This window comes from Aegilops tauschii, chromosome 7 (assembly GCF_002575655.3).
Source record: "Aegilops tauschii subsp. strangulata cultivar AL8/78 chromosome 7, Aet v6.0, whole genome shotgun sequence".
NCBI classification, from domain to species: domain Eukaryota; kingdom Viridiplantae; phylum Streptophyta; class Magnoliopsida; order Poales; family Poaceae; genus Aegilops; species Aegilops tauschii.
Genome location: NC_053041.3, coordinates 265599185 through 265618948, shown reverse-complemented (window position 1 = coordinate 265618948; position 19764 = coordinate 265599185).

Below are 19764 nucleotides of genomic sequence, written 5' to 3'. Positions count from 1 at the left end.
TTCACAGGTTAGGCTCGGTGTGAGTGGAGATTGGCTTGCATATGCACGGGAGGGTACCAACATCAATTTGCACAACATTTACAACGGTGACACCGTTCCCGTAGAACCTTTGTCCAACATTGGGATCAGCCATGCAATGGGCCACCGCATGAATTGGTACGATGGAACCACGGTGAGATTGAATAAGATAGCACGGACCTTGCACATGGCGGCCAAAGGTGGACCATGCTGTCTATGGCCGATTTGTTGCCGTACGAGTATGAAGACGCTGTGCTCCTTTCTAACCGCATCTTCGCGGTGACAAACCAGGGGACTTGTTTCGTATGGGACACATCCTACAATATACTCCCTCTCTCCCAGTTTATTTTTTTTGAATCTTTTTGTTTTATAAGTTTCAAATTCAAATTTAGAGCTCCCCATCACATGTTGAGATTACAATGTCCATTAAATCATTGCGTGCATGTATAGTAAAGAAACAAATCTCGAGTTTGGCACAAGTTCATGCAGCGGTAGCACCAGCCTAGCGCAGGAGTTACATTTCCCTCTCAGGGCCCTCGGGACCGAGCTTCAGCGCCTTACTACACCTGCCTTTGAGTCAATAACATGTGAACCCGATAGGTGGCTGGTCCACATGTAATGCTCCCGAAGGCAGAGGGGCAGTGGGGCCGAGAGGGGTGAGCCGTAGGTCGGGGGACGTGTGGTGTCATGCGTTCGTGCGGCGTCGTGGGAATCGCGTGTGGCTGTGGTAGAAACTTGATGCTCACCACATTTAAGGTGGCCCACATGTCATGCACACAAAGGCAGAGGGGCGGTGCGGCCGAGAGGGGTGAGGCGCACGTCGGGGGACGTGGTGCCATGGGTTGGAGCGGCGTCGTGGGAATCGTGAGTGGCAGTGGATGAACGTGATGGTCGCCGTAGTTGAACTTCCATGGACAAGCTGTCATGTCTACGGACACATGCATTGCATACCGATCACTGGAAGGAGTAGTAGAGAAAGCTAGGCGGATAAATAGTTCCTTATAGTCAAGCGGACCCACGCTACTACTTGTTCCAAAGATATGCACACCATCGAAATAGTCCATCTATATCAATATACACCGAGAGGGAATAATTTTTTTTACAAGAGAGGAAATAGTTCATCCATCCATAATGCCCTGCTGCTGGTGCAGCCTTACCTTCTTCTTCTTCTTCTTCTTCTTTTTCTTCTTCTTCTTCTTCTTCTTCTTCTTCTTCTTCTTCTTCTTCTTCTTCTTCTCATTTTCTGTGGGAGATGGCTTCGCAACAAGCTCTTTGGACCTTGCAGCTATCTCGAAACTCACACGGGCATCGAGGGCAGCATATTTTATCCGCTCGTACGTCAAGGGATAATTCTCCCATCCAGACGACCTTAATGCCACCGTCTCGTCACCCTTCTGAAGATTTGTACCGAGCACAAAATTTGCTACGTCGAATAGGGATGGTGTCTATTTATCACAATCTTCTACAAGAATTTTGATTCTGGTTTGTAGGTCAGCGATGCTTTTCAAATCAAGGTTGTACGGCTCCAGCTTCTGTTTGTCCCCTTCGGTGGCTTCCCCACAGAAGTATATGTCCTCCCGAGACAAGAAATCATGAAGCTCACCTGGTATGGAGGGTGCGTGTATGATGTGGTACACCAAAACATCATCTTCGAGGCACAGCTGAAGGACGGCGGCGCGTTGGATCTTCCCAGTGGCACGCTCCGTATACTCTGCGTTGAGACCGATGACCCTCGTCTCTACCTTTTCGAGGGAGTTGGATACATTGTTGATCCACTTCCGAACAACCCTTGGGTGGACGGTGACGGTGGCAACTATGCTCAACGAGCCTTCGACGAGGACATGTTGGACGCTAAAAACCTGCATCTCGATCTCTTTCGCCGTTTGGAACTGCTGGAATGGAGGGCTATGGTTTGGAGAATTAGGATTAGATGGCTAGTCTAACTGAAGTAGTAGATGATTATTTAAAGAGGTTAAACCAATGTGAACGCAGTGGGGTTTGGATGCAAATGAAGACGAAGGGGAGGTGAAGAACCCGAGGAAAATCGGTTCCCGATGGAGAAGTAAATGGGAGAAGTGGCGTGCAGGCAGTTGATTAGACGGCTAGGTAGACTAAACGAAAAGGCTATGCGGGTAGACCGAGGAGTCGTACCTGTTCGTGTACGTGCCCATCCTTCCTAATAGGTGGGACCTATGCAAACAGATAAAAAATGTGTCGTAGCTGGTTCAGATGGATATTGGCGCGTGCGTGGGAGACACAACATTCTCTGGTTAAGGAATACACGGTTATCCTCATCAAAAAAGAAAAGGCCCAGCTTCGCACTTCCGCATGCACGAGAATTTGGTTCTGCTCGCAATATGGATGATACCTAGAGGATGAAGTGAACAGGCATGCTAGCACGGGAGACCTATTTCCGCTATACAGTACTGGAGTATTCATGTTCCTACTACTAGTAGTAGTACAACTATGGTACACTTGATGGTCAAAATACTATTCATCCGGTCCTCACAGTAAAGTGACAACACCCTGCGCCTGGCACTAGTCCAGGCGGCGTGTTCGGGTTACCAAAGTCAGCCTCACCCTGTGCACTGTGCAGTCTGTCACCGCCGCTGTATAGCACATTAGCATGGCTCGCCTCGTCTCCCTCTCCCCTCCCATAGCACCACTCCATCTCCATCTCCATCTCCATCTCCGTCTCCATCTCACTGTGCCCCCGTGTACCGTCGCCTCGCTCGCCTCCCCCAGTACCACTATTCCCTCGCTAGCCGCTCCAGCACCTACAACCTTCTCCCCCGTAAATCAAGCCCCCCAAAACCCCCACCTTCCAAACTCCACCATGGCCGAACGCGAACCGCGCAGCATCCATATGAGCCGCGATTGGAGCAATCTCCCCAGTGACATCCTCAACCTCTGTTGTCGTGTATGGATATGTTGAGCGCCCTGCGGCCGGCTGCATGTTCGAGGGACATGGACACGGCCATCGTCGAAGTGAGGCCTAAGCTTTTCAAGACACCCTGCTTGCTGCTATCTAGTCTTGCGAGATTGGCTCACCATGATACAGAGGCGTACATGATGCCCCTCGACTTCAATCCGATCTCCATTAGCCGAAACTTCTTTGCAGGTATGTAGTGGGTCGCCGTACATCATTTCCCTCGACTTCGATCCGATCACCATCGGCCGAAACTTCTTGGCAGGTATGTACTGGGTCGGCATGAACTCCCACTGGATGGCCGCCTTTAGAGAAGACGGTAAAAAGTTGGTGCTCGTGAACTTCCAGACCTCCCATGAGATTGTCCTTCCTCCATTGGATTATATAGAGTTTTACCATCGCGGTCCAAGTCATCTAGATTACCACGTCAGTTGGACGGACCTTGTTTTGCAGAAGATTGTAATCTGCCAAGTGCCCACACGACATGCGAATTACGCAGACTTCAAGCTAATTGCCTTGTTCGACCGCGGACTCGCCTATCTTTACGCCGGTGCCTTCTTTAGCTGGAGACAACTCAGCTCGCAGTGGATCATTGTCAAAGCTGATACACACTTCTGTGATGCTATTGGCATCATCTACGCGATCGACAAAGCAGATGGCACCACGTATTGCTGGGACGGCGCGTGTAAGTTGTTTCCGTCTCATGTTAATGATGACGCCATGACACTGTTTGAACTTTTTGTGATGATTGGCATATCCCTGTTTGAGCAGAATTTGAGTAGAACTATGGCAATGTATTAGAGACGCCGTAAATCAGCTATATTTGGAATGAGTTAATTCATGCGATTGTGACCATGTCATTATAGCCAATTTGTACCCCTGAATAATCAAACGGTTAGGAATATATGGATATTCTCCTTATTTTACAGTAATCTATATACTAGTACTAAATATGAGTGTGTATCAATGGCCATGTTAGTTTCCTCATTTTCATGATGTAGAAACATGCACCACACTGTTGGTTTCATCTAACCATACATTAGGGAAGTAAATGTGCATATGGAGAACTCTATATTCGGAAGTAGTGAAATCCTATAATGCTTACCATGTGTACATACCTATATTCGCCCTTCAGCAATCAATGGCTAGAATAATATCCTCACAAAAGTTTTGCCCACAGAACACGAGTATATAACAATGCATGGTCTGTTAGTTACCTTGAAGAATTTGTTTGTGAGGACAGAACATGATTACATAACATGCATGACATTGTAGTTTCCTGTGAAGAATCGATTGCGAGATAACATGAGTATAACCATGCATGGCACTTCTATATTTTCGAACCCAGTATACATTTCCCTGTATTTTCCTCCCAGTTCCAGCAGGGACATATCAATGCTGTTTCTTGCATTATCCTACTCATACTCTGAACAATGCTGATCTTACATTAACAATGTCTGTCCTTTTTGATATGATGCAGTGTCCCTACAGTTACTGCCCTTTGTAATCACACCACCTTTGCCAAAAACAGGGAAGCACAACTGGTTCCTCGCTCGATCTGACGATGGCAAAAGACTGATGATCATTCGGACACATGAGCCGGAAAAGTTATATTGCAAAAACCCCACTATATACAAGCACCGTGAAATACGTGAGTATCCGGACAGTGGCTGTTACGTCTATGAGCAGGATACCAGCTTGTTCGGGCCTTCAGGATTTTTTTGTTAGAGGCGGGTAAACAGCCTTGGTTCACACTCTCTGTTTCTCAGACTCAATTATCCCATTAACCAGGAGATCATCGTTGGCAAGGACCTTGATGGCAGAGAGGCTCTGTTTGCTACGGAAAACTGTGTCTACACGGCGAGCCCTAGGAGTTTGGGAGCAAACTCCCCTGATTGTCAATGATGCAGCCTGCAGCCAAAAGAAGGTGAGAATGAGAAAGGCATCCGGATTAACTTTGATCCTTGGATGTCTCAATTACGACAGGCAGTGATGTGGTTCAAGCCTTCAGGTTGATAGGTAATTGGGCTGTTGCGTTGAATGGGTGGAGTACTGGTGTCTCCGGATCATTGGTCGCTGAAGCGGGGCTGCAAATTATGATGGTGTTGTATCATCTCTTCGAATGACTTTGTTGTCTTTGCTGCTTGTTCTGGATGGGTAGTTCTTTCTTTTGTTATGCATATTCCTTGTCATTTGGTCATCCTTGTCTATGTCACTCTTACTATGTAATAGTTCCCTCTGTTTAGAATGTCATTCTCGTCTGGATCACGAGAGTCTGAGTGCTGCAGATGGGTGCGTTTTGGTGGTGTATCAAGACTTCTTATGAACTATCATGTCTTGCTGTTTATGTCAGTAGTAGTCACTAGTCAGTGTTTGAATGTTGTATATATCGTTGTTTCGAACTGTTTATTGTCTCGAACTACTGGTGGGCTAAATGAGGGCATCACCATTCTCTAGTGTTCAGAGTGTATGTCCTTTTTTTCAAGTTATATAATTTGAGCTCAGTGTCTTTTCGATGATGTACACTTGTTTGGGCCAGTGAGGTGTCGTTGAATATGGGCCGAGTAACAGGTCAATTATGACTCTCAGGCCGGGCTCTCAAAAGATCCTAAAAAAGGCTGGGCTCTCCAAAAAATAAAGAATAAGGACTCTTAGGCCGACATGTGGGCGCCACCGGTGTTTTCGTGTGCTTGCGCGCCGAGAGCATATTGGCGCGTGTTCGAAATTCATGCTACCTTTTCATCCCCAATCTACCGCCCCTCCCCCACCTCTGGAATCTCGATTCCTACTCCAGTTCCCCCAAATCCCCCTCCTGTACTCCCTATACTCAAGCGCACTATCATGTCGCCGGTCAACGCGGATCTCCGAGCCGGAGATCCTGAGGTCCATCCTGCCTTCGGTCGCTGCGTGCTATCGCTCAATAGTGGCATGGCGGCGCTTGACGACCAGTTTGCCGGCAAAGTGCTGATGGTAACCATCAACGGCGACCGGCCTCTTGTCTTGCCGGATGACCTTGTCAAAGCTCTTGGCATTGCGCACGGCATCCAAATAAGTGACTTGCTCGTCGAAGTCTGTCTGCCACCGGCTGATTTCTTCGTCAGGTTCCGGACAACTTTCGACTGCAGTCGTGTGTTTGAATCTTCCCGGCGTTTGTTCTACGATGGCGCGCTGGTGAGCTTTGATCCGTGGCACCCAGGATGGGGCTCGGTGCCCTCTGAGCTTGAGTTTTTAACAAAGCTTACCTTCCACGACATGCCTCGACGTGCTTGGAACAACGAGTCCATGAATGAGCTTATCAACGACCTTGGAGGTGAGCTCGTAAGTATGTTTGTTCCTCCAGACAGCTGGGCTCTGACGGTTATGGCATGGATGAAGAAGCCGTCCACCATACCGAAGGTGATTGGTGTTGTGATACCGGTGCAGGAACCGGGGTTGTACTATTCGTCGCCACCAAGGCCGCCGCGGACCACGTTAGGGATGTACCTGTATCGAGTGTTCGTGCATGTCGAAGAAGTGGTCAATCCATCAATCAAAGTCCTGCCGCCGCCGCTGGTGCCAGGGTCCGTCGACGACGTCCATTACAGGAGTCAACATTAGACTTTCCCCGTGTTGCTTGGAACGATGGATGGCACAGGGCCTACTCCATCGCGCGGCGGAGGCCACTGCTTCTTTGGGAGAAGAGGCAGGGCTGGCTACCTGGATGTGCTCTAATTTGAGGTAACAACTGAATCTTGCCAGATACTAGTTAAATCCGAGCTATGGGTGTGAAGCACTAATGTGCCAGCACATTTGATTGTGACATGTTCTAATTTTGTACCTGAACTTTTTTTAGAAAGGGCTGTACATCAACTTAATGTGCTAGCAGAACTTATTGTGTTGTGTGTCTGTTTTCTTTGCACAACATTCAAGATATTTCCCCGTCATTGATAAAGACGATGAACCGTTATGTATGAGTTCGTTGGTTTCAACATAGCCCTACCCGTAGCGATCCACTGCTTCCATCCTGATTGTGCCGCCTGCGTGAAATTTTTGTATGCAAGTTCAGTGTGCTATGATGTTCTATATGATTGTGTCAACTATATAAGTTTTTACTGAGCATCAGCAATGCATATGGCTGAAAGATGTATTTATGAGCATCGACCGATGGGTCTCTCTCTCTCTCTCTCACACACACACACACACGCACACACACGCACACACGCACAAGTGGGACCCGTTGAATTATTTCTTTGCTCGTGACAGCTTTTAATTAGGTTCCACTGTAATCTAACTTTTTTCTTAAGTTATTAATTGAGCTCAGTGACTTCAAAAAGTTGTTCAGAAGCCTTGTTTGGGCCTTTCCGGCGTCGCTGAATGTGGGCTGAGTAGCCATGTTAGGTTGTACTGTACTACACATGCCTTTTGTTCAACATCAGCAATGCAAATGGGCCGACAGTTGTACACAATATCCGGGTCAACTTGTTATTCTCCGCCCCGCTGGGCTGCAAACTTTCCTAGGAGGTATGCATTAGGCTTAACAATAAAATGGACTTTAAGAAATAATAAATGGGATGTAATTATAATAACTGGGCAGTAACTATAAAAAATGCACCAAACGCGTAATTAGTTTAAAAATATATTATTTTGGGAATTTGAAAATTTTAATTTCATTACTTGTTGCACGCGCAATATTTCGTTGGATTTTAACATAATACAACTTTATTTTGAAATTATATTTAATCTGACTAGAAATTTCGGATAAAAATATTTCGGATCCCATAAAAATGTGGGAATTTTTTTTGAATTCTGTTTTGAGCGGTTGGTTGAAATTATTAATCGTTGTCCTAGCTAGAAAATGGGCTGTACTTTTAACAAACTGTAAATGGGCTGTGGTAATTTCCATTAGAATTAAAAATAGGCTGTACATTCTTACAAATCGCAAATGGGCTATATGTTCTCTGCCACACACTTGTGGGCCTTCTAAGTTGACGCGTCCCCTAAAAAAACTAAGTTGACGCATATGCAAGGCTTTGTCAACAACACACAGTTCTGGCAGCTGTGGCCGTTGGATGTCCATCCAACGGATGTCGTGCTTCTTCTTCAATCTCGGATTTTCTTGCTTCAGCCGCCCAAAAAATGATTCTTCCCCCTGACATCTGGGGCGCACCGTTTCGAAGGCTGACCTGTGGGCCTACTAAGTTGACGCGTACCAAGGGCTTTGTCAACTTAGTCAATATAAACGATTCTAGCTGCAGTGACCATACGATGTCCATCCAACGGCCGTAGTGCTTCTTCAACCTCTGGTCTTCTTGCTCTGGCCGCCCAAAGCACCGCCGGTCGTGCCGCGTGCTCCTGCCTCCCGTGGCCGGCTGTGATGCCGTGGAGGCCTCACCGCCCCCTACTACTCCCACCGCCGGCCAGGCCATCCCTCTACTCACCCACACCCCCTGTTATTCTGCGGCGATGGCAGCCTCACACCGCAGCCGAACCAGTGAACCCTCGTACTCCTCTCCGCGCGGGCTTCCACTGCCGCGTCTTCCCCGGTTCCGCGTCGTCCCCTTCCTAGGCCTCGCTGTCGTCCACCGCCATGGTGCTCTCGGTGCGGCATGGTCAATGTGGTCAACGACCGACTTCCATCGGAAGAGTACTGTACGTGGAGAGGCTGACAGCTGGGTCCACGGCAGCCGCAAGGAAGTGCCTCCTTATTACGCGCAAAATAATGATTCCTCCACCTGACAGCGGGGACCCACCGGACGGGCCACCGTATTTCACAAAAAAAAAACGTTTCCCCCTGACTGCTGGGACCCACCAGCTACATCTTCGCACGCAAGGAAGTGCGTCCGGGCAAAAAAATGATTCGCCCCTGACTCCTGGGACCCACCAGCTACATCTTCGCACGCAAGGAAGTGCCTGACAGTCGGGACCCACCTGGTCGAAGCGTACGTAGCGTTTTCATTCTGGTCGCAAACGTGTACGTACATACTGGTCGATGTAGAGGCGCGCACGTGTGGTAGTAGAGGCGTGCACGTAGCATGTACACGTACGTACAGCGGCAGTGTGCAAGAAAGAAAATATGGCCACGTACGTACATACGGGCCGGGTCTCGAACGGCAACTCTCACATACGTACGGCCAAGGCTCGTGTACATGGTTGGGTCGGAATGGAGAAACTGCGTCGTCGTCGCGTTCATGGGGAGCCAACCGGCTGGGTCGGAACGGAATGCATCGTCGTGTTCATCGGGAGGGCTTGGACGGAACAACCGATGGAAACGAGACCTGGCGTACTGCGGAACAGAGGAAATGGACTTGTGTTCGACCGGCCATGGTCGAAACGGGATCCTGTTCATCGGGAGGGGTCTGGCGTACCGCAAAACGGAGGAAACGGACCTCCTATGGTCGAAACGGGGTCCTGTTGATCGGGAGGGGTGTGGCGTACCGCAAAACGGAGGAAACGGACTTGTGTTGGAGCGCTACGGTTGAAACGGGGGTCCTGTTGATCGGGGGGGTGTGGCGTACCGCAAAACGAGACTCCACGGGCTACTGTTCATCTCCACCGTCGACCCCCTCCAGCCTCCACGGGCTACTGTTCATCCACTGTCGACCTCCTTCAGGCTCCACCTGCGACTGTTCATCCACGAGCTCCTGTTCATCGAGCCTCCACCAAACGCTACTCCACCGGATACTGTTCAACCAGCCCTCTCCACGGGCCCCTGTTCAACAACCCCTCTATGGGCTACTGTTCATCCAGCCCTCCACCGTCTACTGTTCATCCAGCCCTCCACGGGGTGGTCCTGTTCATCCAGCCCTCCACGGGGTCCTGTTCATCCAGCCCCAACCGGCTCGATCGATCGGGGTCCTGTTCATCCAGAGGCAACACCACGGGGTCCTGTTCATCCACCCCCACCGGGAACTATTCATCCAAACCCCCCAGCAACGCTCACTGTTCATCCAGAGGCAGCATCGGCCGGCTTCAGTTAGCAGCAGTATCGAAGGAATCGCTCGATCGGGTTCAGTTAATAGCCATCGATCGATCGCTCGGGTTTAGTAACGCGTAGCCTGCAGTGCAATCGCTCGGGTTCAATAGGCGAACGCCTCACTCGGGTTCAGTTAGAGCCCAATGGCACGCACCCACGCGCGTGCGTGTACGAGAGAAACGCGCAAACCTCCGTGCATCGCTCGGCCCCGACCACCCACCGTAACTGGGAACACCCCAATATTTTCCTCGCCCTCGCTTCTACCATGGTTTTTTCCATCATGGACGGCCCAAAGAATGTCATGCAGCTGCGTCTCCAGCCCGCCTAGGACGAAAAGCCCATTTTCTGTCATGATTTTTTGTCATAGAAGTAGGAGCCCACCACATCTATGATGATACCGGGTTTTGTCACAATTATCGTCATAGAAGTGTCATAAGTATGACAGAATTTTTTTTCGTTCGACCCAAAATGTCACGGATGTGTCTTTTTTTTGTAGTGGGCCCTTGAGCCAATACCATCAAGATACAATCATGCTGATGAACCGGACCGACCACCACGTGGACGGGACAAAGCGGCCAATTATGCCGAACACCAGCCCGCGCCACCTCGCCTAGAGGCAAAGAGGCAGCGGCTCCGGGCTACACGTACGACTTACGTCAGGACCTAGACAATAGAGCTGGCCAGACAAGATCAATCTACGGATCAAGGGGACGTGCTCCAATACGAGACGACGACCATCAAGCCTGGCGCAACAAACATAACCAAGTTTGGGCCGAGAACTGAACACAGATGCCATCCGAACTCCATCGTGACGTTGCCCGATATAGAGGCGCCGCACACCCCATGTGCTTTACCGATGAGGTAATGCAGCACTAGTTTCCGGAAGGGTTTAAACCCGTAAACACCGAGGCATACGATGGAACAACAGATCCCGCTATATGGATTGAAGATTTTCTTCTCCACATTCACATGGCTCGCGGTGATGATCTCCACACCATCAAATACCTTCCCATAAAGTTGAAAGGACCAGCATGACACTGGTTGAATAGCCTCCCAGAGAACTCCATTGGCAGCTGGTAAGACTTGGAGGATGCCTTTCGAGACAACTTCCAAGGCACTTATGTTCGGCCACCGGACGCCGATGACCTTAGTCACATAGTCCAGCAACCCGGAGAGTCAGCCCACAAACTTTGGACCTGGTTCTTAATCAAAAAGAACCAAATCGTCGACTGCCCGGATGCCGAAGCCCTAGCGGCCTTTAAGCACAGCGTCCATGACTAATGGCTTGCCCAAAACCTCGATCAGGAAAAGTCAAAAACTATGGCAGCTCTTACTGCACTTATGACCCGCTTCTGCGCGGGCGAAGATAGCTGGTTGGCTCGTAGAAGCAACAACACCAGTGACCCTGTCACCTCTGGGGCCAGGGATGGCAATGGAAAGCCACGACGTAACAAAAATAAGCGTCAGAACAACAACGAAGAAACTAAGGATACGGCGGTAAACGCCGGATTCAGCGGCTCCAAACCCGGTCAGCGAAAGAAGCCATTCAAAGGAAATAGAGACGGTCCATCCAATTTGGAAAAAAAATACTAGATAGGCCTTGCCAGATTCATGGCACCCCTGACAAGCCTGCCAACCACACCAACAGAAATTGCTAGGTTTTCAAACAGGTCAGTAAATTAAATACCGAACATAAGGGGAAAGGATCTCAAAGTGAGGATGATGATGAGCCCCGTCCTCCGAACACAGGGGGTAGAAGAAGTCCCCCCCCCTAAGTGAAAACGGTGAACATGATATATGTCACACACATCCCAAAGAGGGAGCGCAAGCGTGCACTAAGGGACGTCTACGCCGTAGAGCCTGTTGCCCCAAAATTCAACCCATGGTCGGCTTGTCCGATCACCTTTGATCGCAGGGACCACCCAACCAGTATCCATCATGGAGGTTCGGCGGCCCTGGTACTCGATCCCATCATCGATGGATACCACCTCACTAGAGTCCTTATGGATGGCGGCAGCAGTCTGAACCTGATCTATCAAGACACCGTCCATAAGATGGGCATTGACCCATCAAGAATCAATCCTAGCAACACTACCTTTAAAGGAGTGATACCCGGCGTGGAGGCCCGCTGTACGGGCTCCTTAACATTGGAAGTAGTCTTCCGCTCTCCGGGAAACTTCCGAAGCGAAGACTTGATCTTCAACATCGTCCCTTTCCGTAGTGGTTATCATGCACTGCTCAGACGCACCGCTTTTGCCCGCTTCAATGTAGTCCCACATTATGCTTATTTAAAGCTCAAAATGCCCGGACCATGTGGCGTCATCACAGTCAGTGGAAATATGGAGCGCTCCCTCCGTACTGAGGAGCACACCGCGGCCTTAGCAGCCGAGGTACAGAACAGACTCATCAAGCCGAATAATTTATCTGTCATTAAGATCCCTGACACTGCCAAGCGGATCCGATCCACATTGAGCAAGATAGCCCGACGGATCCGGAGCTTGAATAGCACTTTAGCCTCCGCCGATCGCCCCACAAGGTTGCGGCATACGTACCGCGCGTTCATAATTACGCATTTAAAATACCTTGGGCAGCGCCAAAGGCATACTACGTAAAAAGGTCTATATACGGCTTGACCCTATTCGGACCTTCAACTTTTCTCTCTCTTTTTTTCTTCTTTTTTACAGGTTCATTAAAAACCTACCTACTCTAAGGTTGTACAGGCGCTCCTTTCCAGATTCCCCTTTCTGCGTTGCGAGTTCGTCGAGTTCGTCCGCGAGATCTTAGCGAGCTAGGGCGTAGATCGGTAGGAGAGAAAGACTTCGCGCGCACCCCAGTGTTCGAACCTTAAGGGTTTGCCGGAACCCCACATCCAACATTTGGCGCGCCAGGTAGGGGTGCGCCGGAGCTTTTTCTCCGCCAACCAGCTTGCCGACGCTCCACAGCCACGATGTCCGGCAACTCAAGGGTCGGCTCCGACCGCTGGGCAGCCTGGCCAGCCCGGGCAGCGCCGCCTGCCCATGAAGACCTCGACCCCGCGCTCCAGGCGGCGCGAGTGCCGCCAAACTCCACCGGGCGCGGGCAGCGTGGCCAGGCATCGTCCACCCTCACCCCGCGGCAAGTACGAGCTGCTACAAGAGCAGCGAGTCATGCCGCAGCAACGATGTCGCACTCACGGCGGGAGCAAGCAAACATGCGGGCGGCACTCACGGTGGCAAGGGAGCTGTTGCGATGCTGACTGATGGAGAGCGGCCGGGATGCACTGCTGGAGCGTGTTGCCGAGCTGCTGGATGCAGCGGCGTCGGGGGCACCACCTTTCTGCTAGCGACTTTCTCCTCAGGCCACTGCAGGGCTACACGGCGGGCCTCACCACAACCGCGCGCCATCAGCAATGCTCGGGGGCTTCATCAACATCAGCATGGCCAGCAGCGTAGGGGGCTCCGCTGCCCCCATGCCGCCCGCAACAAGCATGGGCGCAAGCGTCGCCCCCATGGTCCTGGCCGGATGCCACGCTACCATCCTTAGGACGCCACCCTGGGCCGAGCAACATGGAGCGTGGGGCACTACGGCGAGGTGTTCGGGGTGACGGCCCCGGAAGCCTATGTGCCCCGCATGATGGACCAAGAGTACGCACCGGAGGACGACCCCGGCTCATTCGTTGGAGAAGATTGGGGAGAGGGGGCGCTAGGAGCCGAAGCCTTCCAAGAACCAATGGAGAACCACGACGATCGCGCCGGCAATGGCAACTACAGGGTACCGCTAATCTCTCAGGAACAGGCTTACGCTAACCATGGGCTACAGATGAATCAGGTTGCAGCGTCGATCGACGACCCTGGCACAGCAGCACCCCTTCCAACAAGGGAAACACGCTGGGGGCCGCCAGGAGGGAGCCAGGAGCAAGGCCCCTCCCCGCGTCGCGCGATGCCTGGCGACACCCGGAGGTAGGCCCTCTGCCGGGGAGGCCTCGACAACCCTTCCCCCTTCAGAGGACCTGTGGTCGCCGAGGGCACCGCTGGCATCCTCTTTCCCTCCTTTGCGTCGTCCTGGTGACCGGTCGGCTCAAAGGAGGTCAAGGGTGGCGCAAGGCGGGGCCCTCGACTGGCGATATGAAGCAAGGCCGGTACCTGTGAAGAAGGCCCAGTGCCTGTGAAGCTCGCCGCCCATGACACTCTCATGTAATAATGAGTTGGGGCTGTACACGCCCCGGAGTCTCAGGGGTGCCGGCCTCAGGCCCTGGGGCTCCCTCCCACGCCTAGTGGCAGCACTTAGCTCCGCGCTGGTGAGAAGACTTGAAGATCGGAAGACTAGACTAGGTGCCGGACGCGGCCTTTTGCTTTGGATCTCTCTTTCTGTAGCTTTGCTTTCTGGATCTGGATTTAAGTTGAAACCGAGTTTTTATCATTGCGCGCGGGGGGTGCCTTTTCTTGCTCGAGCAATTTCTTGCCTTCTGGATCTCGTTTTGTCTGGGACTCATGTCCGTCGCCTTCCCCTCACGAGCTCCTCACGAGCGGGACTTTGCGAAACGCGCGCACGCCAAGTGCGCGCTAGCACTGCAACTGGTGCCCACCTCTTGTGGGGCCCCTTCTGACGGGGCGACAAGCTCTGCAAGATTCTCAGAAACTCGACGCCTCGCGACCCAGCTCAAAGCTGGCGCTGACTAAGGTAAACCATGACAGAAAACTCGCACCTGGATTCACGAGTTCACGAGGACATAAAATCACATCGCATAGGAAAGTAAAAACTACAATTTGCTTACATGAGGGGCTCCCCCTCCCAAAATGCTCTTACAAGTTTTCCAAGGGCCACGCCCGAGCTTTGTGTGCAGGATGAAATGACAGGAGAACATGGGATCAGCCAGAAATGTCGCTCGCTACATCACCCGCGGACGCGTCACTCGCGTCGTCATCGTCTTCATTGGCATCGTCGCCGCCATCGGCGACGTCCCCGACGCCGTCGTCAACCACGTCGCCTTCGTCTGCGGCGACCACCACTGCGTCATCTTCCGAAGTGAAGGCCCTGACCAACGCATCCACGTTGTCTTCAACCCAACGCGCCAGGTCACCCCGGGCGGCCGTGGGAACGGGGGCGATGGCGGCGTCGAAGTCGAAGTTGGGGTCGGCATTCAGAAGGTGGCTGATGACACGGGAGAAAGCGCGCTCAAGCAGGCCACGCCCCCTTTCCTCCACAAGCTGGCGGGCTCTGGCAGCTGGAGCCTCCAGGCGCGTCACCACCTCAGTGAAGAAGGTCAGGTGGCTGGCATAGTCATTCGAGTGAGGAGCCGGCACCTCCACGTCGCAAATATGGCCCAGAGCGGTATTGGCCCTGTTCCGGAGATCCTGAAGCATGGGGGCATGCTCGCGCTGTAGCGTTCGTCGTTGGAGCACTTCCTCCGTGTTTTGCCGTGCAATGGCCTCAGTGTCATCAACCCGCCTACGAAGGGAGCGCAGCTCGGCGCGGGCGGAGGCCAAGTCTGCCTGCGCCGTAACCAGGGCGGCGGCCGTGGCCTCCGCGCGCCTCTCAGCCTCATCCAACCTGGGCCTGAGGGCAGCGGCCCTGCCCGCATCCTCCGTACCCGCGAGCTTCAGCTTCAGGTCGTACCCACCCCCCAGGTCCGCGCGAACCTCGGCCACCCGGCGATTCACCTCCTCCTCGACTCCGGCCTCGCAAGCCCCGACGACATCTTCTGCTTGAGCAACTTGACGCTCCCTCGTCTCTAGTTGCTCGAGCTCGAGGCTGCGCTCCACGGCTTCCAGGGCCAGCGCCTCACCGCGCTTCCGGACCTCCTCATCCTCCGCGGGCGTCCCCCTGAGCGATGCAAGAGCGGCCCTGCGCGCCTCCACCTGTTGCTCAAGGGACGCGCTCCAGGCCTGGAGCTCCCACGCGCGTTCCTCCGCAGCCTCGCGACGGTGGTCAGCCTCGAGAGCCTCTTCCAAGGCTCGCGAGCGGGCTTCATGGGCGATCTTGAGGGACGCCTCGGCCTTCGCATTCTCGAGGTCGCGCTGATAGCGACCGAGGTTGATGGCCACCCTCAGCTTGCGCCACTCCTCCACCAGCCGGAGACCTTCAGCCTCAAGGCGCGAGTCGACGCCCGCGAGCTCTTCACCAAGTTGGCTCATCGCGCCCATCGCCTCCTGGAAGAGCTCGTGACGAACTACGCTCCGCCCACGCTCGAGCTCGAATGCTTGACTCACCTCGTCCTCCACCTCGGGGCTACGGGCGGGGCGCCAAGTGGCGCGCCACCTCCCGGCGGGGGGCTGGGGGCTGACGCCGCACCTGACGCCAGCCCGTCCTCGCGAGGAGCCCAAGCCGATCGGGGCTCGCTGCTTGAAGAGGAACCGAAGATCGAAGCCAACCAGCTGCTGCCCATGAGCAAAGGAGGAGTCTTGGGCACGCCCGCCAAGCTCCACGCCAGACCGTGGGGGAGGGGTGGTCAAGCTGCGGGCTCAGCGCGCCACGAAGGCAGAGATGCTCCCCCAACCGACCCTGCTCCAAGGGCGGTAGGCAGACCAGGAACGCTCAAGGCAGATGTGGGAGTTGATGAAGGAGGAGGCCGCTTCTCGGGAGACACAACAACTTCAACGGAAGGAGCCCTAAAGAACTGACATCAGGATAAGGAGACTACACGCAGGAAGCCATGACAAAAGATACTTACGCGTCAATGGCGATGTACTTTCGCCGCTTCAATGGCCCGAAGATATTGCTGGCGCTAGGGGATCATTTCCTCTTGCGGAGCTCCTAGAAGTCCACACAAAGACGACCGAAACGCTGGACGTGACGGCCGGTGCGCGGGGGGCCGAAGAGGAGCCTGGAAGGATGTCTTCAGGGGTGCCCGGTTGCGGCAAACAGCCGGGCACCGTCTCACCACAACCTCCCGAGGCTCCTGGAGCCTTGCCTCGGGAGCCGCATGCTGCGCCTCTTCAATAATCGGCGCCTCAGGAGGGGGGTCGCAGGCCCCCGAGGACGACGCCCCAGGATCACCACTCGGCATGTGCTCCTCAGTACTCGAGCCACCGGCCCCCGTCGGAGCTTGCCCTCCCACACCTTCACCTGTGGTGAGCTCGGCACCGGCGGCGAAGAATGGAACCACGACGACGGGGTTCTCGCGGGGCCCCACCAGTCCGATCGCCCGCAGCCCCCACTCGTCGAAAGAAGGCATGCTCGCTGCAAACTCATCCTTGTTCTTGCAGCGATACAGCAGGCAATTCTTCCCAGGCGTTTCGGCCGGCAAAGGGACACCCGCCAAGAGCTCGAGCACTGTCTACCGCATCCCGAGAGGGAGCCCAGACTCCTGGAACCTCATGTGGTCCTGACTGTTGAGCAGGGTCCACATTGGGCGAGAGTGGCGCTAAAGCGGAGCAACCCGGCGTTTGACGAACTCCTTCACCACCATCGGCGCGGTCACGCTACGGTCCTTTAGCAGCCTCAGCCTAGTCCAGACGAGAGCAAGGCGGGGGCTCGAGAGCTTCTGGTGGCCCCAGCCAGGGTTTGGAACAGCAGGCCCCGCCGGGAGACGAAGCAGGGGGCTGAGCACGCCGGCATCAACAAACACCCATCGCGTACGAAACTCGCTCGTGGATGAAGGGAGCTCGAAGTCAATCCCCGCGCCCGCAGTCGCAGCCACGGCCTGGAAGCTCACGCACCCTGAGCATTGCCGAGGGTCGGCCAGGTGCAGTGAGAAGAAGTGACGGAGGAGGGCCACCGAAGGAGCGATACCCACCATGGCTTCACACACGAAGGCGAAGACAGCAAGAAGAGTCACCGATTGGGGGTCAAGATGCAACATGTGGATCTGGTAATGCTCTAGCACCGCGTTGACAAAGGCAGAGAAGGGAGGAATCAGGCCAGCCCAGAGGGCATCTATGAAGATTGGGACCTCGGTGGCTGCCCGAGCCATGCGAGTGCGAGATGCAGGCCAAGCCACCGTCTCTCCCCACTCGTTGAAGCTAGAAGCAAGCATCGGACGCACCTTGTCCATGGCCTCGTCGTTGAGCACCCGGGATCAGCCTAGCGCCGGCTCGACAGCTGGAGGTGCGCCAGACGGAGACATGGCTTCTTCCCCTTGTCCGCTTGTTTCGGCGCCATGGCAACGAAGAAGGGGGAGGGCAGGTCGGATCGGAGAAGGGAAGTAGAGTCTCAAGGAAGCAGGGAGATTGGGGAAGCGAGGCGCAGGCGACGGAGGAATAACTATGTAGGCCGCGGGGGCCGCATAGCTAGGCAGATTCAAAGGCAGCGTGGGGAAGCGGAGACGCCCACGTCCAATCAACCGCCACGCGTCAACCGAGGCCGCAGGCTTTTGGGGCCCGCGGTGCTCCGTACTTAACCCTTGGCTTCGCCGCGAAGCCAAGCCCGAGCGCACCTTGGGCCCGGGGGCTACTGTCGGCGTTCTGGGAACGGGGGTCCCCAGACTTGCCTGCCTGCGGCCCACGGCGTGGCTAAGCCAGCAGGCCGTACGACCCATCTTCATCATCAAGGCATCCAAGACCCTCGCGAGGGTCCAAGCCTCGCGAGGCGGACAACGCAAGGCCTCCTCCGGAGTGGCCTAGTCAGGCAGGCTCACGAGGAGCGGAGATATCAAGGCGGGGCAAACCTCACGAGGCTCTCGTGACGTGAGCCATGACGATCGGCGCCAGGCGGGCGCCAGCGCGCGCAGCGTCCTTGTTTCCTCTTTGGTGCTAAGGAGGCCAGCGCAGGCGAGGAGTACCGAGGCATCAAGCAAAGGTTGCTATATCGGTGTAACGAGACCAAGACCAGAAGGACGGCAAGACGGAGGTCATCATGGAGCCCAAGACGGCGTCACCACCAGAGCCTTTCGCAGGCGAAGACCACTTTTGTCAGGATGGCTTGTACTAGCTGTCCCCTTCAAATTTGCCCGCCGTTGTTGCCTCCCTTCCCGCTCAATATTTGGGAAGAGGACCAAGGCCTATATAATTAAAGCTAGCTGCCACAGTAGAGGGCATCGAGCAATTCACCCAGCTCTCACCCGCTAAGACACCAAGCACAAGAACACCTCAACCTCAGGAGGCTATTCTTCCCTTGTACTGTTCATCATCAGCCCTAGAGGCAATCCACCACCACCACACTGGAGTAGGGTATTACACCACAACGGTGGCCCGAACAGTATAAATCTTGTGTCTCTCTGCGTTGCGAGTTCGGAGTTCATCCGCGAGATCTTAGCGAGCTAGGGCATAGATCGGTAGGAGGGAAAGACTTCGCACGCACCCCGGTGTTCGAACCTTAAGGGTTTGCCGGAACCCCACATCCATAACGTCCGGCCAAATACCTCAGTAGAGAAACCCGAAAACTGACTGTCATGATAAAGCGAGAGCTGGTCGGCGATTCGGTGACTTACTACAAATTGTTAGCGGTTTACTCCTTGTTATACAAGGGGCTAGTCTTCGTCCAGCCACGTGGAAAAGGCACCTTTGTTCGGATTGCCGCACACGCACAAGGGGCTAGTACTTAGCCCCACCATCAAACTCCTATGGCCAAGTGAAAGTAATAAAGCCACATAGTGTGATTGCCTGGTTCACCTCACGGACACCTCCTTCTCGGACCAAGACGTTGGATAAAGTGTGGTCACGTGCTACGCCGAACATCCCCATAGCATCTATGTGGGGACTGAAGCCGATGACTGGCAACTTTCAGAATTAAAACAGCCGCACAGGAGGAAAATCGCTTAAGATAAATGGCGCAAATATATTACAATCCTGGGTTCACAAACATAATTTTTACAACCCGCATATATCTACTCAAATATAACGTCCTTCGAGCATTGGCCCTCTACTATTCGGGACCCCGCCAGGACGTCTTCAAAGTATCTCTCTGGCTTGCGATGGTCCTTGCCTTCGGGTGGGTCCGCGGTCGCCAC